Here is a 20,250-nt window from a genome sequence, read left to right as displayed (position 1 = left end):
ATCAGAAGCTGGCGAGAGGTTTCAAGCTCCCCCCATCCACAATGCCTGGGCCGTGTGTGTTGTTCCATGCTCACTACCAGCCCCACCCCCCCCACCCCGCCTTCCTCGAGCGGTTTCAAGTTGCTCCCGTTCCCCAACACTAGGAGAGGGACTAAAATAGTAATGAGCTCCCCCAGCGCCAGGGGAATCGCCGACTGAATGTGTGTGTGTGTGTAAGGAGCTTATCTGAATATCTCCCAGGCACGATCGCGCCTCGCCAGAGAGAGAGAGAAAAACAACTTCTGGACGCCTTGTCAACATTGTGTTTGTCTCAAATTGGCGACAGGACCGAGATAGAAGCGAGAGGGGGAACAACATAGGGAGAGAGAGAGAGAGATTAGGGGGCAGGGAGGGATAATTAATGCGGGGTGACTGGCGGCAGCAGAAGATTGTGAATGATCAATGCAACAGGATTGAGTGACAGCTTCTTTCCAAATTATTTCCCCCTCCCTTCCCCTCTCCTAATAGGGAGAGAAAAGTTGCTATTGTTTGTTTTAAATACTAGAAAACTGCTTGTAATTAAATGCAGTTTCTGTGTGTGTGTGTGTCTGTGTGCGTGTACCAAGGATACTAAAAGCAATTGGTTACGTTTAGCACGCCGTGTGATTTCTCTCTCTTCCCCCACCACCACCCCACCCTCTTTTTCCTGTTTTTTTTCCACAGTCTGTGTGACTCATTGTTTTAAACACTCGGATGCAACCGAAGCTGTAATCTGATTAGGTATGTACAATCATAAATCGCCTGGTTAGTAACGTGCATGTGTCTTTGAGGACAGCGATTGCTTTCAGTCGACGAGAAATTCGGTTGGGAATGTATTATTTGGAAACTTCAGTGTGTCCTGTGTGCAGCTAGCAAGGAGTACTGGAGCCGTCTGATTTAATACAGTGAGATTATTTGGTCATTGATCTGGGAGCCATGTTGAGGAATGAAGGGCAAACTGCAAGGTTACTTCACTATATTTATTGTCCCGTGTGTTTATCAGGCAGCCATTTAGTTTGGAGTTCGCCCTTGAGTTAAAGGCTATTTTCGTTTTTAAAAATATACTATTTGCAAAACGCCGTGTCCGTGTAGCATTTACCAGCGAGTTACAGTTCGCCACCAAATGCATTCCCTGACTGATATTAACCACACGTGGCAGGGAGCTGGAGTTTACAATCGCCTCACATCTTTGTGAGTGTGGGGGGTGGGGAATGGATGTGGAAAAATCCCAACTCGTGGACTTTTTTCCCCCACCCCCCCTAGTTTACACAATACATTCCTTTTCCCTACGTGTCGCATACCACAAATAGCTTTCACTTTTATATATAGACTTTGTGTGTGTGTGTGTGCCCCCCCCCCCCAAGAAAAAAAACACGCCCAGCATGTAAATTCAAATCGTTGCTTGGCAATGATTCCGCACAACATAAAGTTGAGAGGATAGAAAGTGCTGGAAAACAGGCTGCGCCCAAAGTCAAAATTTGATGATTTACTCGGGGGGGGGGGGGAGACTTTTTGTTAGGAGATTAACGCCGTTCGATAAACGTTTGAGGGGATTTTGTATATTTTCAGATTATTTTTTGAAGCGTGGGAGGAAGCGAGTGAAGGGGTCAGCAGTTACATAGGAAAGGGGCTCTCTTTCCCCTTCACCCCCCCCCCCCCGTCCCCGTCCCTACAAAGTGCGGTTCCAAAAGGTGTGTCAGCTCCAGGGCGAGGGAAGCGACCAGACCCAGCCGGCTTCCTCCTTCCTGAAGGCCTTTACTGGGTCTCCCTGAACGGCACGGTCTGCTTCCCACTATGAAAAGCTGAAGCCTCCATTGTTCCTGTGGTGGTGGGGGGGGGGGGGGGTTGATTTTACCCTGTCACTCGAAGCCCTGACTATTTGTGTGTAACTGCCAGTCGGCTTACTATCAGTAAGATTCTCACGGACAAAGTGGGTATTAAAAGCAGCAGTGTTGACTGGGGGTCCCTTTGAGTTGGCAGTGTGGCAGTTTCCCCGGTGTCGTCCCATAATAATTGGACTGATTCTCACCCCACCTCCCAATTCACATCAAAACGTCGATGTAAAAACCAGCATTGCAGCCGGTCACAAAGTAGATAACACTTTAATCACGGCGCGAAACACTACTGCTCCACTCCCTCCCTCCCCGTTAAAAAAAAGTGATTTTTAAACTTTACTGGAGTCCTTGCCAGTGAGACAGGGCAAATGTTCAGAAGAGGTAATATGGACTTGCAATCTAATGTGAAGGTCTTATGGGCGTGTGATTTGGGGGTGAAATAAAGCCATGTGCAAATAACCGATAACTCTCAATATATTGTCCAAAGGGAATGGCTACAAGGTGAATTAGGACATAAAGAATCATGGATAACATTTGACTGGAATCAGTCTGTTTATTACCTTGTCCTATGTTTTCATGGGGGGGGGGGGGGGGAGCGGATGATAGGAATGTCGAGTTGAATTTTTGCAGCAGTTTGCCGGGGGGGACCTGCCTTGTAGTTTTCTTGCACCGAAGACACTTGGTTTGTTCAAAAATATTGCCTCACGAAACCTCCCTCGCGGTTTTTTTTTCGCTGCTCAAAACGTCAATAATTCGCAGAAAATGCGGTGGTTCTGAAGGACAAGTTCACAACTGCAGTGCAGTTTTTTTGTCCAGTCATTTCATTCAATCGTCTCCCTAGAATCTGAATCGGAGTCATTCATTTAATCAGCTCCTAAAAAAATAAGCCGTGTCACCCGGGGGAGAACGGGGGGGGGGGGGGGTTGATACAGTGAGTGCAATCTGTTCCTGCAACACACTCCGTATTTCAGCCTGAAAATGGATGTGGTTAGATTTTCAAAGATCAAAGGGTATTTCAAAGAAGCTCACCGTCCTTAGTGTTCAACAAAAGGTCCCCCATGTGTCAATCAGCATAGCGTTTGCTAATGTCTCTCATTGTAATCTTCAGCGACTACAGAGTTGGCCAGGTCTGTCAAAGGAACGGGTTAGTATAGGGATCGGCAGTCGGCACACACTGCCAGTGTAGTACCCAGTATTGCTTGCAAAATGCAGCCGTTTGCTTTAATTGTTGGGATGGCGGTCGTTCAGAAGCAGAATCCATATGAACTTTGCACCAAGATGCACTGCAATTGTGTGTGTCTGTGTATGTGAGAGTGCGTCTGTCTGCATGTGTGCCTGTGTATGTGACACTGTGTGTGTCAGTGTGTGTGTATGTGAATATGTGTCCGTGTGTATGTGAGTGTATCTGCACGTGTGTGTGTGTATGTGAGTGTGTGTCTGTCTACCTATCTGTATGTGTGTGTGTGTGTGAGAGAGAGAGAGCTGGGCAAGAGGGTAGAATCTCTGTGGACATATATTCAGGAACCTTGGGATGCAGTTGATAATGACTGCTCTGCACCGTTAATATTGGCTGAGGTAAACGTAATGTTTTCTCTTTGTGTGCGCCCGCTCATTGATTTCCATCAGTTAATTTTCCCGGATATTTGCAATGCAAACAGTTCATCACAAAGCCCGCGATCGGAGCTGCGCCTGTGACAATAAATCTCACTGGGCTGACCACAGTAAATTATATCAGGGCGTTGCTGTTTCTTTTTAAGTCATCTATTTATCACCGTCTGGGTCCTATACAATCGATCTGAATTAACACACTGACCGCCTCCTTGCGTCTTTCAGCATTTTTTTTGGGGGTGGGGGGAGAGAAACGCGGGCGACTAAATAAAAAAAAACACGAATTATAAATAGAACGTGCGTGTTTGGTTGCTAAGATAAATCTAACCCGACGCGAATTAATGTCGTGGCCCATTCATCACCAAGCTCCGCATTACTTGCAATGTGGTAGCCAGGGACTGGCAGAACAGTCCAGTCTGTTTTTGCACTTTTGGCCAACTTGCTGAGGGAGCTTGTAAATATGCTTATGCCCAGCCGGGGCGATTCCCCCCCCCAAAATCTCCTATGTCTGCTCAGCGACCGGAGAGAACTGGTTTTGGTATCTGCAAATATGGATGCTATTGTGTACTGTATAGCTTTTCACATTTAACTACTCGGGGAGGGGATTGACAAAACGAGGCGTGTTTTCTGCCGTCCTGGTTTGTTTTAAATCAGTAACCTCGGGGTTAATGAAATCAACCAGCGGTCAACAATCAACCGTTGACACAATTCTCTCGGTGTAGGCGTTTACCTGTAACCTCGGAAGAGGTGACCAGGCTGAGCAAGGCAGACTCAACAAACTTTCCCCGACTCAAGCCGGTTACAGCTCTGGGCTACACACCAGGCGCAGACGACGACACCTTAACCCGCTTCTCTGTTCACAGAAATCTGCGCTAACATTCCCCACTAAGTTTTCCGGGACTTGGCTCTTTGAAACTGCACAAGATACACGAGGCTGTGTTCCCCCCTGCCGTATTCTGTCTGTTCTGATTCAGCATGGGCAACAAGATAGCGTCTCCCCTGATCACAGTAAAAGTGGCAGACTTCCCCATCTAACAGGTTGTCCTCGTCATAGTAGCAGATCCCCTCTTCTCCCGAAAGAAGCTCTGAACAGAACACTTTTTTTCTATAATGAAGCTACAGAGAATCAAACACAAAACACTGCGGATTGCTGGAAATCTGAAATAAACACAGCGAATGCTGGAGAAACTCAGCAGATCTGGCAGCATCTGCGGAGAGAGAGAGAGAGAGTTCATGTTTCCAGTCTGATATAAGTGTTTCAGAACCAGAACTGAAGAGGTTGAACGGGACTCCAAACATTTACTCTGTTTCTCTCTCTCTCTCCACAGATGCTGCCAGACCTGCTGAGTTTCTCCAGTATGCTCTGTGTCGTTTATTTCAAACAAAAATTGCGCTTGGCAAGTCAGAAACACTTAATAGGGAGAACTTTGCTGACATATGCTCTTCTTATCTCATAGCACCTTTAAAATAAAACAGAATTGCATTAAGGATCTACCTTGCAAGGTTGGTCATGCAATGAGAATTTATTTTCCATTTTCAACCGTTTAATAAAAAGATGGTGAACTATATTGGAAGGGAAATGTCAACATGGGGAACATTCCTCTCTGGTTACAATGACATAATGCATTCATTATAAAGACAGGTAGACCTCAAAAAAGGTCCGCGGTTGTAATGGTGTCTCCACGGAATTTCTGACCAAATTTGGTTTAGTTTTGTAAAGGGGCCGCAGGCATCAACAATGGGATTACAGTAGCATTGATCTTTAGTCAATAGCACCACAATTCTGGGAATAAAGAGCAGTGTCTCCTCTACCTTATGGTAGCACTGGGAAGACCGAATTCATCAGTCATTTCCAAAAAAAAGCATAGAGTCGAGGCTGCTAATGTGCTTTGTTGGATTACCTTCGTGTTTTGAGCCATGCTAGTGAAGTCAGATAAACAATAAGCCAGAAAAATGCATGCTGCTTTATATCCCTGTGTTGCCTGAGAACCACTGACGTGAAAGTCAGGGGCGAGCGAATACTTAGCCAGTCCTTCCGTTTAAAAAATGCCTCGCTGATAGCTACATGTAGGCCACTTTCTATGTTTGTGCAACGAGTTGTCTTTGGCATAAAACAGACAATTATTTGCATAATTCCACTTTAAATCCGGATTTGCAGAACCTTTCTCTTGTGCGAAAAAAAAGGGGGGAGGCGGAATCAGGAGAATAAAGCAAAACGAGGATTCGGGAGCAGGCATTTCGGGATGAAACGTTCATTTCCGCAATGAGATTAAACTGGGCAACAGCCCGGGATCAGTATGTGATTCACTGCAAGTCCGCACTCATGTTTTGAAGATTCACTGGCCATGGTAAGAAACTAGCCCATGGGTTTTCCAAGCCAGCAATGTGACCAAAAAATAATAATTTCTTAAACTGACTGTCGAAACACATTGCCCCTGTATTTTCACAAACGCGTTTATACAAGTCTGAGTTTATACAAAGTTTCTTAAAACACCCTCAGCACAAATTATACCAACTGTCCCATTTGCTGTACAGCACGTTACCAGAGCTGTCGGACTGTGATTGCCAATAACTTGAACTGTGTGTCCCATTTAACCCCAAACAGTGCCAATATATCGTTAGTTTCTCCGCGTGGTACAGCTCTCACGAAATTTTCCCTTCTCCTCCAACTTTGAATGACATTTCCCGAGACTGACTGAAGCCCTTTACAGAATTCAATGTCCATAGAAACACAGGAACAGTTTAGCGTCCACATTTCATTTCGTAAGAAAGACAAGCTGAGAGCGAATGGAGATCAAGGCGAAATTCCACCCTAGCGCCCCCCCCCCCCCCCCCCCCCATCCCCCACCCCAATCTCTCCGAGGGGGGTGGGGGTGGAGAGGGAAGGAGGGTTAAATATTTGAATGCCTCAGTAACACATTCGAACGCAAAGAAACGGGCTGCGGCAATAGTCAGAGAGGAAGCCTGGGATATAAGCAACAGGCTTCTCCAGACTCAACCCTCATGACTCCCAGGGCCCGCTAATGCATTATTGCTAGACTGGTTGCAGCAATCCTGGCCGTCTATCGCGGACACAGCTCAACCCAACAACCCCCCCACCGTGAGATAAGTAAGTCAATTCCATCATATGCCCCACCATACAATGAAACACAGCCCCAACACATTCTGTAATGATAGTCTAAAAGAGTGAGATCAGGATGTTGTAAGTTACCGGTGCTGGGGTCCGAAGCCTCCACCTCTCGCCTACACGTTGACTTTGCTTCCTCTGCATTCACTGAGTTGAAATAGCGACGAAGCAGCTGTCGTATACCGAGCGCACCTTTCCCCCCTCCCCACCCCACCCCCCTCTCTCTCTACTCCAGGATCATAAATCAACTTGGACTCAGACCAGCATCACTCTCCGACTGCCGGGGAACGACTGATTCAGAAACAATCTTTCTTAAAAAAAACAAAAAAAGTTGAGGTGATTCGGGAAGGGGACGGGGTGGGGGCGGGTGTGGGCTCTCTAATGTTGAACACAAGCGCCCAGGGGTCTGCAGTGTGTACCCTCATCAAGGCGACCAGGGGATCTGGCTAAAAGCAGATTTCGCGCCACATGCTACGCTCCATCATGGGAAACGCGAGCCTGCCTCTGAAATGGGAAAGCCAGCAAGCTCCCTCAGAGTCCCCCGGCTTCCTATCATTGTTAATTGACAGCGAGTGCTGGACAACACCAGCTTTTTACAGTGCCTGCCCCGAGTGCAAATCCTGACTTGAGTTATATGGCTTGTTAGAACATGCTGGGGAAATCCTCATTCACCCACTGTAAGCATTTTGCATTTAGAGCCACAGGATCTCTGCGATGCCTCCCTTTAGATTTGAAAAAAAACTCTTTGTGTCCTTGTTACTGTAAAACTCCCCAGAGTTCCACCTCGAAATATAACAAACAGCAGATTGACCCTTTGTGGATTCGAGTCCCTGTGATCATTTCATTCAGACTTGGTGTTTGTGTGTTTTTGTGCACCTTACCGCACCAGCTATGGGGCTGACAGAACATTGCTCCGTTTCTTTGGGGGGGGGGGGGGGGGGGGGGGTTGCTACCTACCGGTTCCCTGAGAGAAACTGCTGAAATTAACAAGAGTCCCTCGTTGGCGGCAAATGGGCGCAACTCAGTCTCGTTTGGCAATGACAGCTGCCACAAAGTACTCCCCAAGGCGTCAGGGTACCTTGCTTAAACTCCAGACTCACCCACAGACTTGAAGCCAAGCAGAGGAAGGAATGGCCTCATAGAATAAAGAGAAGAACCGACACAGGCAGTTTATATTAAACAGCTAATGACAGGCCGCTGAAGAACAACTTTAGCACAAAATCTTTGCTTAAAATCAATGCTCCCCCCCAAAAAAAACCTTAAACAAAATTGTGATCCAAGGCCAATGATAGGAGTTTGAAACGGAGTGGTAAAGTTTCAAGGTGACAAAAAAAAAGGCAAACCCATTTTCTAGAGTATTTATTTTCTCCACGCTGTCTGTCTCTAAGCCTATGATTTATTATCGGGAATAAAAGGAACTTTGCATGCTGGTAAAAAAAACTGTGCCTCATCTGTTTAGTAATGACTGCCCGATATCAGCTGTCCCTGAGAATGAATCATGCCGGGTTAGTCAAAACGGTGTGAGGAGAGAATGGAAGGAGGGAGAGAGCGAGCCAGAGAGAGAGAGAGAGAGAAATGACGAGACAGGGGACAGCTTCAAGCAGCTCTGGGGATTTCACCGAGTGGGAGAATTAAAAGGGAGCGGGAAGACAGAGATTAATTGAACGGCATGGTAAATGTTTTAAAAAATGAGAATAAGGCAAGAGAGCACGTTCGGCCATACGGCACAGAAGCAGGAGAGGTGGTTTTAACCACCATTATCTGTTTTATTTGCTCGCTTTATTCGTATTAGGAATCGCTTTGTCCAGCCTCCAAATCACCAACTGGCGCCTCTTTTTATATCTAGTTTTTCAAAAAATCGCGGCTTTCCGGGAGAACCAGTTCAGCATTTTTGTTCGAAACCGAGTAGCGTTTCCTGAAGTACATCTATGCCTGGTATGTCTCCCCCCGCCCCCTCCCCCCACCCCAGTCCTGCTGGATGTCTGCAGAAGGACACTCGAACATGCAGTATGCCATTCTTTGATGTATACAATATATAAAGGGGAGAGTGTGATTCTTAATATATAGCCCACAACTCACTTTGCAGACAAATGTGGCCAGTATTTACGACACGATGACATTGGCTCAAGCAAACATTACAATGCTGTACTTATTCCTCGACCCCTCCAGCGCCACTACAATTTACCTACATTAAGCCCGGTTACCTGGTGATCCATTTAATTGTACTTAATATCCACACATAGTCAAGGCCAGTGTGGCACTGACATCTATGACCCGAGGTGATCCTAGCTCTTTTGATGTCACGGAAATCGATCTATATTTAAATTAATCCCATAAAAGGAAAATTGAATGTGTAGAGAATTCAAGTCACCACGCAAGTATGTGGAACGCGTATATTTTTGTTTCTTGTGGGTTTGAGTAATTAACTCATCTTTTGATTTTGTTTTAAATGGTTGCATATTTTCCCCTCGATTTAAAGAAAAGGATACCACGTAGTTCCAGTAAATATAGATTCCTGACTTATTTTACTGAGCATGTGTAATTACTATTTGAACTGGTTTGCAGCTGAACAAATATTCAGGGCAAGAAAAAAATACACATTCGGGAGTCAATATATCTTTTTTTTAATATTAGAGAAGGTCTGTACATTCAGCTCCAGATATTTTGCAAAAAGAGGCCAGCATTGCTGCCTGTCATTGTTAGATTAGCTCTACATATTGTCGCCCAGTCGCTGTTTTCCCATTATTCCATTTATTAAATCTCCTCTAAGTAACACGTTGCAATTTTGACCATAATATCTTCTATTTTCTACATTCAGATTTTTTTTGTCAAGTCGATAACTAATTTATTTAGACAGCAAAAGCAATCAGACGGAGGGAGGCGGAAGACAAAATAAACACTTTCTATGGAAGATGCTGATACATTTAGCCTCTACCCTAAATTGGAGGGCATAAAGTCTATAGCACTCCTAGTAAAATAAGAATTGAGTTGACAGTTGCTATGTAAATAATAGAAATTGATGCCGTTAATGCTTATATGAAACATCTAATCTGATTTCGACGCATAAGTTCGAAGGTAAATCGGCTTAATATTTCAGTACACTACTTTCATCTGAATAACTTAATGCAAAAATATGCACAAAAAAGGGATTAGTCTTGACCTGCAACCTGGTGACTTCAGATTTCAGGGCAAACCGCTAAATACCACTGTGCATCGTTTGCAACGGCCTTTGTTTTGGAATATCAATCCTACAGTGTCGTCATAAAACTCTCTCTGCTCATCAACAGAAAGTGGAAATAAACAGAATTTTCCTACTCTAACACCGACGCTAGAATTGAGGCTTTCCATAATTAGTCGAGACTGGGGACCTTATTAGAACTACCTCTGATATAATAGGATTTAAAGATGTCTGGTGGTCGACGATGATCAGAGTCTGACTGTATAGTATGAAAATGCTAATACTGATCATACAACAAGTACAGACTAATACTGATTAGACGGTAGCAGTGTTCCACTATAATGGAAAAACTGACAGTAGTTAGGACGCAATTTGATATTGGACAGAATGAATGCAGAGTTTCTGCTTAATGCTTTAATCATGCCAAATGCTGGTGAGAAAAAAGGTGCATTTTGAATAATTTAATGATTATGAAGTCGTCAGACAGATAGAAAATTGATTTTTAAAGCGTTCTGGGACTTGGTAAAGATCTAGATCGCCTGCGTATCCTTCAACTCCGCGTTCAGAACATTTCTTTTAGACTGTCCCACAGCGCGAATCAAACCCAGTGACCCATATTACAGAAGGACAGAGGCAAAGGACGCAAGTGGCCGAGTTTTCCATTTGAACCTCCTTGGAGAATATTTGACAAGAGTAAAGGGGAAGGAGGGCTGTGTGAGTGATCAGAAAATGGGGCCGTGCGTACACCACTTGTTTCCCTGAGCTCTGAGGGGACGGGTAGAAACGTCTAACACAAACTTCCAGTAAGTTTCGTCAACTTGATTCTTTATTTAATTTTTAAAAAGTCAACTGGTAGAATTCCTGACCGATTTCCAGTAGTTTAGACCTGAACAATTAAGCATTGAGTATATTAATGCTGTTCTACGCGAATGTGCTTTCTATTCATTACAACTATCTTTGATAGGTTAATGCCGAACTCTTAATAAGCACATTGTGCCCGGCTCCGCTTTGCTCCAAGTGACCTGACCAAAGCCTTTAACTTTCTGCTGTTTTAACTTGAGTTCTCAGCATTCTAATAGCAGAGGGATCGACCATGAAGATTGGCCGATTTAAATTTGTCAAACTGACCTGAAATTTGACAGCCTACATTTGGGAAACAAATCTCTCTTTCCCTGTAAATGCAGATAAAGAGCAGACACACATAGCGTGGCGATTGCGCATTCGCAAAGCCCTGGTCATAAGAGGATAGTGACTGCAAAAGCATTTGAAGGAAATAAAGCGTCATTATCCACTTTACTGTATTTTGAAAATCAACTAAGCTTTTGCCTCGCTAGTTCCTGCTCCCTGCATTCAGACTTCATCGTGCCGTGGGGAGAGGGTTAAACCCCGAGATTCACATCGCTGTTGGCGGGGGGGGGGGGGGGGGGCGGGTGAATTTTAATCTGAAAGTCTTCCCCCGCGCTAGTCGGAGGGAGGATGGGTCTGCTCCTGTTTTGAATTAAGAAGTGAAAGCTAGGCTTCTTCAGGTTGTGACGAGTTCTTTTAAGAAGTGGAAGTTATGGGGGGGGGGGGGGGGGGGGTAATAAGGCTGGGCAGAGACACTGTAAGGCGCAGATACACTACTTTTCTGAGGGAGCACTACCCAAGATTATAGCTCACCCCCAACTCGGCCGTGTCAATCTTTATTACAGATCGCGGGGATCTAGGTCAGCATCGACCTGCAAAATACATGCTTCACCTCGCCCCCCCACCCCTCCCCACCCATCCGTCTCAAAACTGTCCGACTTTCCCAACGCTCAGCCAAGCTTCAGTGATCATTGGCTCAGCTCCAAACGCAGCAAAAGCTAGCCAGGGGGAGGGGAGGGCGAAGCATAACTGTTAGAAATAGGCAGACCAACTCTCACGTCGAAGAAAGCGATCTGTGCCAAGAGTTTTCTTTCCTTTAAAAAAAAGGGACTTGCAATGGACTGGGAACGCTTGCACAACGCGTGTAAGTTTCGCGTGAGGGAGATTTACACGCAATATTTTCGACAGACACAAATAACGCTTTCTTGTTTTTTTTTCTCTCCCTCTTTAAGAGAAGCCTCTTTGTTTCCCGTGAACTGGAAAGTCTTGAGCCGAGTTTATAAAGGCTGCCGCAATGATCAGCCGAGCCGAGTGGAGTCTGTACACTATCAGCTATCTGGTTGCAATTCTCTGCAGGCTTCCGAAACATAGCAAATAGCACCGTAAAACACACAGCGAGTTACTTACGGGGACGCGAGCGCTGTAAATTCGAGGCGCACATAAACAGATAAGAGGGAAAGTCTAACAGCAAAACGCAACCGCGGTTTAAAAGTAATAACTCGATGAGGGCTTTTTTTTTCTTGTTTGAAAAATTCCCCTCTCCTGTTTTTGGTTTGGCTTTCCCTACACAAAGCTCTGGATCTCAGAGCAGTGCGATCTGCGGTAGTAATGGAGCTGGGTGAGGGTCTGCTGCCTCTCCCTCCCCCCGGGAGCCTTCAGTGTCACTCCCAGCCGGCTCTGGAGTACCGCTACACCCCAATCAATGGTGTCGCCTGTCCCCACCTCCACCCCTCCCCCCCCCCCCCCCCCAACTCCTGGGGGCAGGGCGGCTTCGCAAATCCACTAACAAAACAACAAGCGGCGCTTATTCTTACACACACAGAGACACACACACTCCCTCTCTTTCAATCTTCAAACTCTTTTGCAATTTGACTTCTAGACCAGTCCCGTTTAATATGAATCTAAAAAAATACAAAATGATCTGCTTCCTAGTGACTTATTAAACCTCTGACTGGACTCTGCCTTAATATGACTTGGAGGTGACAAACTGGGGTGTACGAAGTTAAAAATCACATAACACCAGGTAATAGTCCAACAGGTTTAATTGGAAGCACTAGCTTTCAGAGCCTAATATTGTCAAACGAGGGCTGGTGTTGCCAAAGAGGTGAATGGATGATACATGGGTCAGATTTCTATCTGACGGGGATATAGATGTATATTTTTTAAAAGCAGTTACTTTGTAACTGTGGTAGTTTGGATTTTTTTAAAAATGGAATCAAGTGGTCCATTCGCCCCGCGCTTCGTTCAAACGCGAGCAGACTAGCTCCAAACGAGTTTTTATTTCGTCTGCAATGTGGAATGATATCTGCCTTTGACGAGTGTCCTTGCTTCCATCAAACCGACACTACAAAACCGAAAAGCAAACACGAATAGAGACGGCAATCTGTCAAGAGGCTGGTAACTCGGCAGATCCTCCATTGTCCGCCTCCCCGCTACAAGCTGAAAAATGACATGATTTGCAAACACAGGTCCCTACCCCTCACCGTGGCTGGAGGCCCCCAGTTGCATAGTAATGTAGAATTATGATGATCATCGGTTCTATCAAGGCTGTTTGGAATCATTGGCGGACGGGTTTGTTGCTAAATCAACATAACTTGAGTGAGGCGTGGGGAGAAAGGTCCCGAGTGGAGCGGCCTTCCTTTGTCCTTGGTTTATTAAAGCTGTCCTGTCAACCCCCGCGTTACTGAGAGGAACCAGTAAGACCTAAATTCTTCTTCAGACTTTTAATCGTCAAACATGGTGAGTGATCCCTTCTCGGAATGTCTCCTTACATTTTACCCGGCCCCTGGGCACTGCAGGTCTCCATGGTTTTTACATCAATTACTCGCTGGGACCGGTCTCTTCGGGCAATTGCGATCCTCACAACGCTTCTCTCCCGATTCAGCCCCGAGGGTTCAATTGCTTAAAGTCCCACTGCCACTCCACCCACCCCATTGTGCGGGAATAACGCCGCCGACAACTTGCCGTTAAAACAGCTCAAGAAGTAAAGATTTAATCTCAGAGCGCCCGGTGGGATAAACCCCACTCCCCCTCCCCTCACCACCCCCACCGCCTGCCTTGCCAGAAACCAGCATGAGTTTATTTTCGGTTGCACAACATTTATTTCTGAACGGGGGAAGATGGCAGCCCAACATCAAATCTAATAGCGAATGGACACATCATCAACTTACGCAAGGAGTTGGTGTGTTTTGTGGGGGGGGGGGGTGGGGGGGCGGGGGGGCTGGAATCATAAGTGTAGCGGAGTGGCCTCCCCGATTGAGTTGTGCGTCCCCGCTTTAAGAGTGGGAGGCGATTGCTTGAGACTCTGTGTGTTATTGTGTGAATGTTTCTGAGTGCTGTTCAGCTGTCTCCATATCCTCCCTCCCGAAAGCAGGGATCAGGAGGGTCGAGGACATGATTTGCACCGTCATATATTTCTATCCTTTATTTTAGATTAACCGATTCGAAGAATTTAGATTTCCCGGATTCCTACTTAGCAAAAGGAGAGATTTTTCTTTAATATATATACATATAAATACATCTGGGAAATCTTATTTGTCTCAACAAAGATATCGTGGTCTTTTGTTTATTGGCAGTGAAAGGTAGGGAGGGGGAAGGGCGGAGAGAGAAGGAAAATGTTGTGGGGAGGGGGGCTTTGCTGCTATTGTCTGTAGCCATCAAACGTGTTCTGGTCAGATTAAATATGACCTCTCCTTTCAATAGGCCGGCTACGCAGTACTGTATAAGCAAATTCCTTCAATGTTACTAGCTTGTTGTTTTTCAGCTTGAGCGAATCGTTGCAATGGAGAATTTGCTGAGACGTTTCTCAAGGGCATCGTGGAGATTTATTTTTCAATCTCAACATGAACACACGAGCAAGACAGATCAAGCTAATTTCCTCCCAGCCCCTCTCGTTCCCCGCTCTTTTTTTTTGGTGGGGAGAAAAGGTAAGTACCGACTTTCTTCATAAACTGGAAAGGAAAAAGGATTTTTTTTCTGACTTTTTCGTCTAAAGCGGGGGACGTCGAAGCTAATTAAACAGCTTTAATATGCTTTTGAGCAGACAGTCTATGCGTTCTTTTATAATCTCCGTCATCAAATCGATCGCCTGTCTGTATATCCTGTCTATATACATACGGGACTAGTTTGATGTTTTATACTGTCTCAGCGCTGAGCTACTTTCTGGTTCAGACACATTGATAGATATCTTTAGATTGCCTTTAGCCCAATGCAACTTGAGAGAATGTCACCAGGACATTTTTTCTGTTTCTCAAACCCCGAGTTCTCTGTTCTCTTCCCCCTCCCCTGCGGATTTACTGGAGGCAGAGGTCGACCGCAGCGGTATATATATATATATATAATATGTATTATATATGTAAAATATATATCTCAAAGCTGATTTGACACCGACGTCTGGGGAATTAAGAATAGAGTTGCAGTTCGGGCGTTTTGTTAATCAACTGAAGGGTGCGGGCAGAACTGGGAGGACGCCGAGGCAGAGTTGACTCGGCTTCAGGGAGGCTGTGTGAGGAAAGGCGGGGAAGCGGGGATTCAGGATCCGACGTATATACCCCCACCCTCACAGCACAGATTGCGAGTCCCTTAAACCAGCAGTGGTTGGGAATTCAATACTAAATGAAAAGCAAAGGCCACTTTAGGACCCGCGCTTATTTCGCACACGTTCATCTCGCCAAATAAAACAGTTCGGGAGAGGAATTTCACGATGACACAAGCGCCCAAAATCAGAATCGGATTTCAGTAGCGTTTGTAAGAATTAATGTGTTCATTTTCCATAAATATCACGGGCAGGTCTGCTGGAGCAAGGGAGCCTTGAAATCGCTGCAGATTTCCTTCAGATCATTCAGAAATCAGGATCATTTGCAGAATATGTGATTAAAAGCATTTTTTTTTGTGGCCAACTGTCAGGGAATGAGCTGAATGAACTAGATTGACGCCGTCATTCCTCTCCAGTAATGATCACTAAATGTGGCTGTTACTGTTTGAACACACTTGAAGTGAGGCGACCGCAATCGCACAGTTAAAAGCATCTCTCTTTCACTTACTGTAGGCAACACCACCAACGGCGGCGGCGGTACCTTCAGCGTCGGCCGAAATAAAATGGTGAAGTTTAGTTTCCCGACTGGGAGCTGAAGAGGCGGTTTGAGCGCGTCAGTGGTTTCCTCAGGAGCGCAGTTAATGGGGGTTCGTCTCAGCAAAAGGTAGGCGCTATAAACGAGCATTGGAGAATACAAGCACTGTCTGTATTGACTGGTGTGTTTGTGTAAGGGGACGACGTAAATAAACCGAAAGTAAAAATGAAAAGAGCCAAGGGGGTGACCAGCTGAGATCTAGATCTGTAACTTTAGATAATAAGAAATAGGCATGAAGCGAGTTTGCAAGGTAGACTTGCAATATGATATTTAGATTCAAATCCCTTTCGAAATACTTAAAGGAATGACCCTTTACCACCCGACTGAAACACAAATGATTAGTGACCACAGAATCGGTGCTGTGGATATTCCCTGCTTATCAAACCAGATTTAAAACCAGATATATTCGGCACTACACTTGCAAAGCAGGAGGGGACACAGTTCGCTGGGATGTTGGTGCCTTGGGAGGAGGACAGGGACGGTCGCCCTGTGTCAGCAGTAATGTTTCAGGCATATGGAGTAATACAATAAGTACGGAGTGGATTATCCCGGGTGTGGGAAGCACTGACGGTAGCAACAACCCTCAGTCATTGCTTCCCTTCGGAGAGAAAAAAACTTCTACATCGTCCATTTACATTGACTTCCTTCTCCCCATCCAACGCCCGCGACAAACTTCTTGCTACATGTCCCATTACCTATCTTCAATTATTAGACATTACCAAACATTGGCTGCAACTAGCAGACTTCCAGTTATTAACATCTACCTCCTGAAGTGCATGAGAAAAGCACATCAAATCTAGTTTTAAATCAGATCTGATTGTTATTAATTTGAAGAGTAGCCCATGGACAAAATGAGCGCCTTGAGACCGTATGTATTTTGTAGGGCTTTATCTACCACCAAATGTAAAGGCAGAGACAGTCCCGTTTCTATGTTGCAGGAAATGTACATTTTCTGTGGGAATACCCATGTATTGGGTCATCTGGAAACCTTTGCACCCATTTCGGTTTTATTACCGTGTGGTAATCTATGCTTGTCACTGTTAGTGTCTCATTCTTTCTGTTCCGCTGTAATTCCAGCCTTTCCCGATCCACACCCAAGAAAGACCAATTGGTGACATAGTGTTTCACCAGACAGCTAATGCTAAACTCCGCTGACCCGTCATGTTTCCACTCAGCGTTTTGCAACAAGAAGAAAAACGCTAGCTTGCAATATCGTTAGGGATACCAGCAGTCCATTTCTCAGAGCTCCAAACAAAACAAAAAATATGGCTTTCACTTGTATCAGCTTCAAAAAAATACAGAACCGGGAAATTGTGAGAGTCGCCGTGGTAGAAGCGGAATACTCTCCTGACCAACTCCAATTAAACACACAAATACTGGCGGCTGCGCTATTTCTACTGAAACAGAAAACTTATGGTTGGCATCGTGGAGTGTCCCGCTCTCTCCAACAGCAAATGTACATTAAGACCCCAAATAACCGAGCTCACGTTATAGGAACTGACAAAATATATACGTAGTTTCGATTGAGACAATGAATACGAATGCTAAGAATTAGATTTTATTGTCATTTAATTGAATGCTTGGATTTATGTGTTAACGTGAAGGGACAGAGGGAAACACTAGCACTGGTAGAAAGGTGATATTGCGATATCTAGATTTAAAATCTTCGACGCATTAATGTTTGACACCCAGATATCAAATTTATATAGCGCAGATAGTGAAACTGGAAATGGGGCCCTTCACAAATGTCAACTGTAGCAAAGTTAAAATATGGTATAGTGTGTATAAGGACCGATCATATATACCTTGTTATATACGGTAGTGTACTCATATAGAGATATATACTAGATTGATGAATATTCCCGGTAACAGATATAAGTGGGATGACAAAACGACCAAAACTTGGAGTTAAGAAATGAATGCATTGTGTATGTGACAGGGTGAGTTGCAGAAAGCGCGGATGAAGCAGAATGGTAGAAACAGTATTAACATAGCCGGGGGATTTCATCTCCCTGGTGGCTCCTCAAGCGTGTGGGGAGGAAGTTCAAGGCAAACCCAAGCCCTTTGTTATCAGAGACAGTGCTTCAGCTCACACAGTCGGCCCAGGAGCTGATGCTGAACCCTAGCGTTCCTGTCCGGACTCCGCCGAACAGACCCGCGCCCTTAATGAATGCAGCCTTGTATAATTAAATAATTGACTGTTTCCCGGAGGAGCTATTCGCTGGCTCCACAGGGGATCCTAGGCAATATAGGACAGGCAGAAGCTGGAGGAGGAATCCCAGCACAGAACTGGTTGTTTCATCACTGACTGTTTGGGCAAATGCCACCCGCTTTTCAAATAAACGAGAGCAAAAAAAAACAGGAAATATTGAACAAAATACATTTTGACACTTAAAATGATGTAGTATTTCAAAACCATTAATTCATTTGTCTAGCAGATGTCTTTAGTATGATCACAGATCGTTCTACTTACAAACCTAGCATTATCCATTAAAATTATTTACACATTGTAACAATTCTGCTTTTACTAAGCTAGGTGTCATTCGGCCTAGACAGCCCAGGGACCAGTTGGCTGATTCTGAATGAAAACCGGTTTGGCGGGCAGAAGGACAGGACTGAATGTTTTGTCTACAAATATAAAAGAACAGCAAGTATGGACCCAAAGATTTTGTGCGAATTGTGTGTTGATAGTTTGCTCTGGACTGTGGAAAGTGATGGAAGGTTGCAGCTTTTTATTTAGCGAATCCCACGCAAAATCACAAATGAGTGATTTTGCAACGAAGATCTTGTTATAGAAAGCAGCAACCAGGGAGGGAGAATAGCGGACATCACGACTGACTGTGATACAATGGCGGTAGATTAATCTGTGTACTTATGTATTCTCAGATGTCATCCCCCTCCCCACAACATAAATAAAAAGTGAATCAACATTTATTTGTTTCTGTATTTGTGTTTTTGTTTCCATTTTTGCAAGAAATAAACCAGAGCGGTGAGTGCCTCAGTCTGTTACAGGAAACTCACTACAATGGCAGCTGTATAAACATCTGTAAACTCTCAGTGCCCTGTCTGCATGCACCGCCTCCGTGCCACATTGCAAAAACCGAATCAAGCAAAATCTTCTGTAAGACAAGCAGAAAGGTTCGAGATGCAAATCTGCCCTAAATTTTAAAGACACCTCCAATCGTGCATCGATTTTTATCAGCAGCATCTAGGGTTACCCTACACCAGCCAAATGGACCCAGGGAAAACGGCAATATTTTAAGCACGAAATAAATGGACATGATACAGGGATTGGCGCCTCAAAACAGCTTTCAGCCATCTCATGTGTCTCACCGCGATGTTCAAAGGTAGTTTGATAACCAAAAAGGGTCAGTACTGAGGAAGTGCTGCACTGTCAGGGTCACTACTGAGGGAGCTCAGCACTGTCGGAGGGTCAGTGCTGAGGGAGTGCCGCACTATCGGAGGGTCAGTGCTGAGGGAATGTTGCACCGTCGGACGGTCAGTACTGAGGGTGTGCTGCACTGTCGGAGGGTCAGTGCAGCGGGAGGAGGGTCAATGCTGAGGGAGCTCCGCACTGTCGGACGGTCAGTGCTGAGGGAGTGCCGCACTATCGGAGGGTCAGTACTGACGTTGTGCTGCACTGTCGGAGGGTCAGTGCTGAGGGTGTGCTGCACTGTCGGAGGGTCAATACTGAGGGAGCTCCGCACTATCGGAGGGTCAGTGCTGAGGGAGTGCCGCACTATCGGAGGGTCAATACTGAGGGAGTGCTGCACTGTCAGAGGGTCAGCACTGAGGGAGTGCTGCACTGTCAGAGGGTCAGCACTGAGGGAATGCTGCACTGTCGGAGTGTCAGTGCTGAGGGAGCGCTGCACTGTCGAAGGGTCAATACTGAGGGAGCGCTGCACTTTTGCATCAATGCTATTGACTGCCTGTCAGTTTTAAGCAGCTAAACTACACTATGACAGTAAGTACACCTCGCGAGTACTTCATTAACTGTAAAGAGCTTAGACACGTCGGGTGAAAAGCAAATTGAGCCTTTAAAAAATAGGAATTGTTAAAGGTTTCTGAAGAATAATCAGTGAATTGGTCTTTTTTTGGGGAGTTTAGCCTGAAATGTTCCACTCCCCTACTTTCCCATTCAGTCTGGAAAGAACAAAGCCAAATGCAACAAAATGATATAAATTCTGGCTACCCCCTCATGATCACTTCGACGGCTGAAGCCGGACCCTTGTTTGTAACCAATCCTCGCCACAAAACGGCTGGTTCTGACAGTCACTTTAAAAGACAGCTTTACAGATCATCACCAGTTAGAAACTAAATGTTTTCGTACACCGCCTCAGATACTCAGAAACGCCAAGAGCTTTTTCTTAATATAAAATATCCTAATCGTCCAACAAGACACTTGCAAAATAAAGCCTTGTTTTTCAGTCCCGCAGAGATCTGGTTTAAGCGAATTTCTGCCCTCCCCATCGCCACCTGTAAAATCCTCGATCAAACTAAAGCATATAC

The 20,250-nt window shown here is 45.2% G+C and overlaps 1 long non-coding RNA gene across 6 annotated transcripts; it reads left to right on the top strand.

Annotated features, from left to right (window-relative positions):
• Positions 1 to 492: 492 nt before the first annotated feature.
• LOC122560540 (uncharacterized) lies at positions 493 to 18,673 on the top strand. Of its 6 annotated transcripts, none has more exons than XR_006314767.2 (4): positions 493 to 759; positions 14,376 to 14,538; positions 15,660 to 15,810; positions 18,274 to 18,673. It is a non-coding gene; the product is annotated as an uncharacterized LOC122560540 (long non-coding RNA). The 6 variants fall into 6 exon arrangements; XR_006314765.2 differs by lacking the exon at positions 493 to 759 and adding an exon at positions 13,146 to 13,351; XR_006314764.2 differs by lacking the exon at positions 493 to 759 and adding an exon at positions 13,874 to 14,193.
• The last annotated feature ends 1,577 nt before the right edge of the window (positions 18,674 to 20,250 follow it).

The sequence above is a fragment of the Chiloscyllium plagiosum genome, unplaced genomic scaffold (genome assembly GCF_037043375.1).
Source record: "Chiloscyllium plagiosum isolate Xiang-an unplaced genomic scaffold, Cpla_swu_hap1 HiC_scaffold_20, whole genome shotgun sequence".
In the NCBI taxonomy this organism is placed as follows: Eukaryota; Metazoa; Chordata; class Chondrichthyes; order Orectolobiformes; family Hemiscylliidae; genus Chiloscyllium; species Chiloscyllium plagiosum.
The sequence above is the reverse complement of the archived record's forward strand: the minus strand, read 5'-3'. Positions and strand labels throughout refer to the sequence as shown.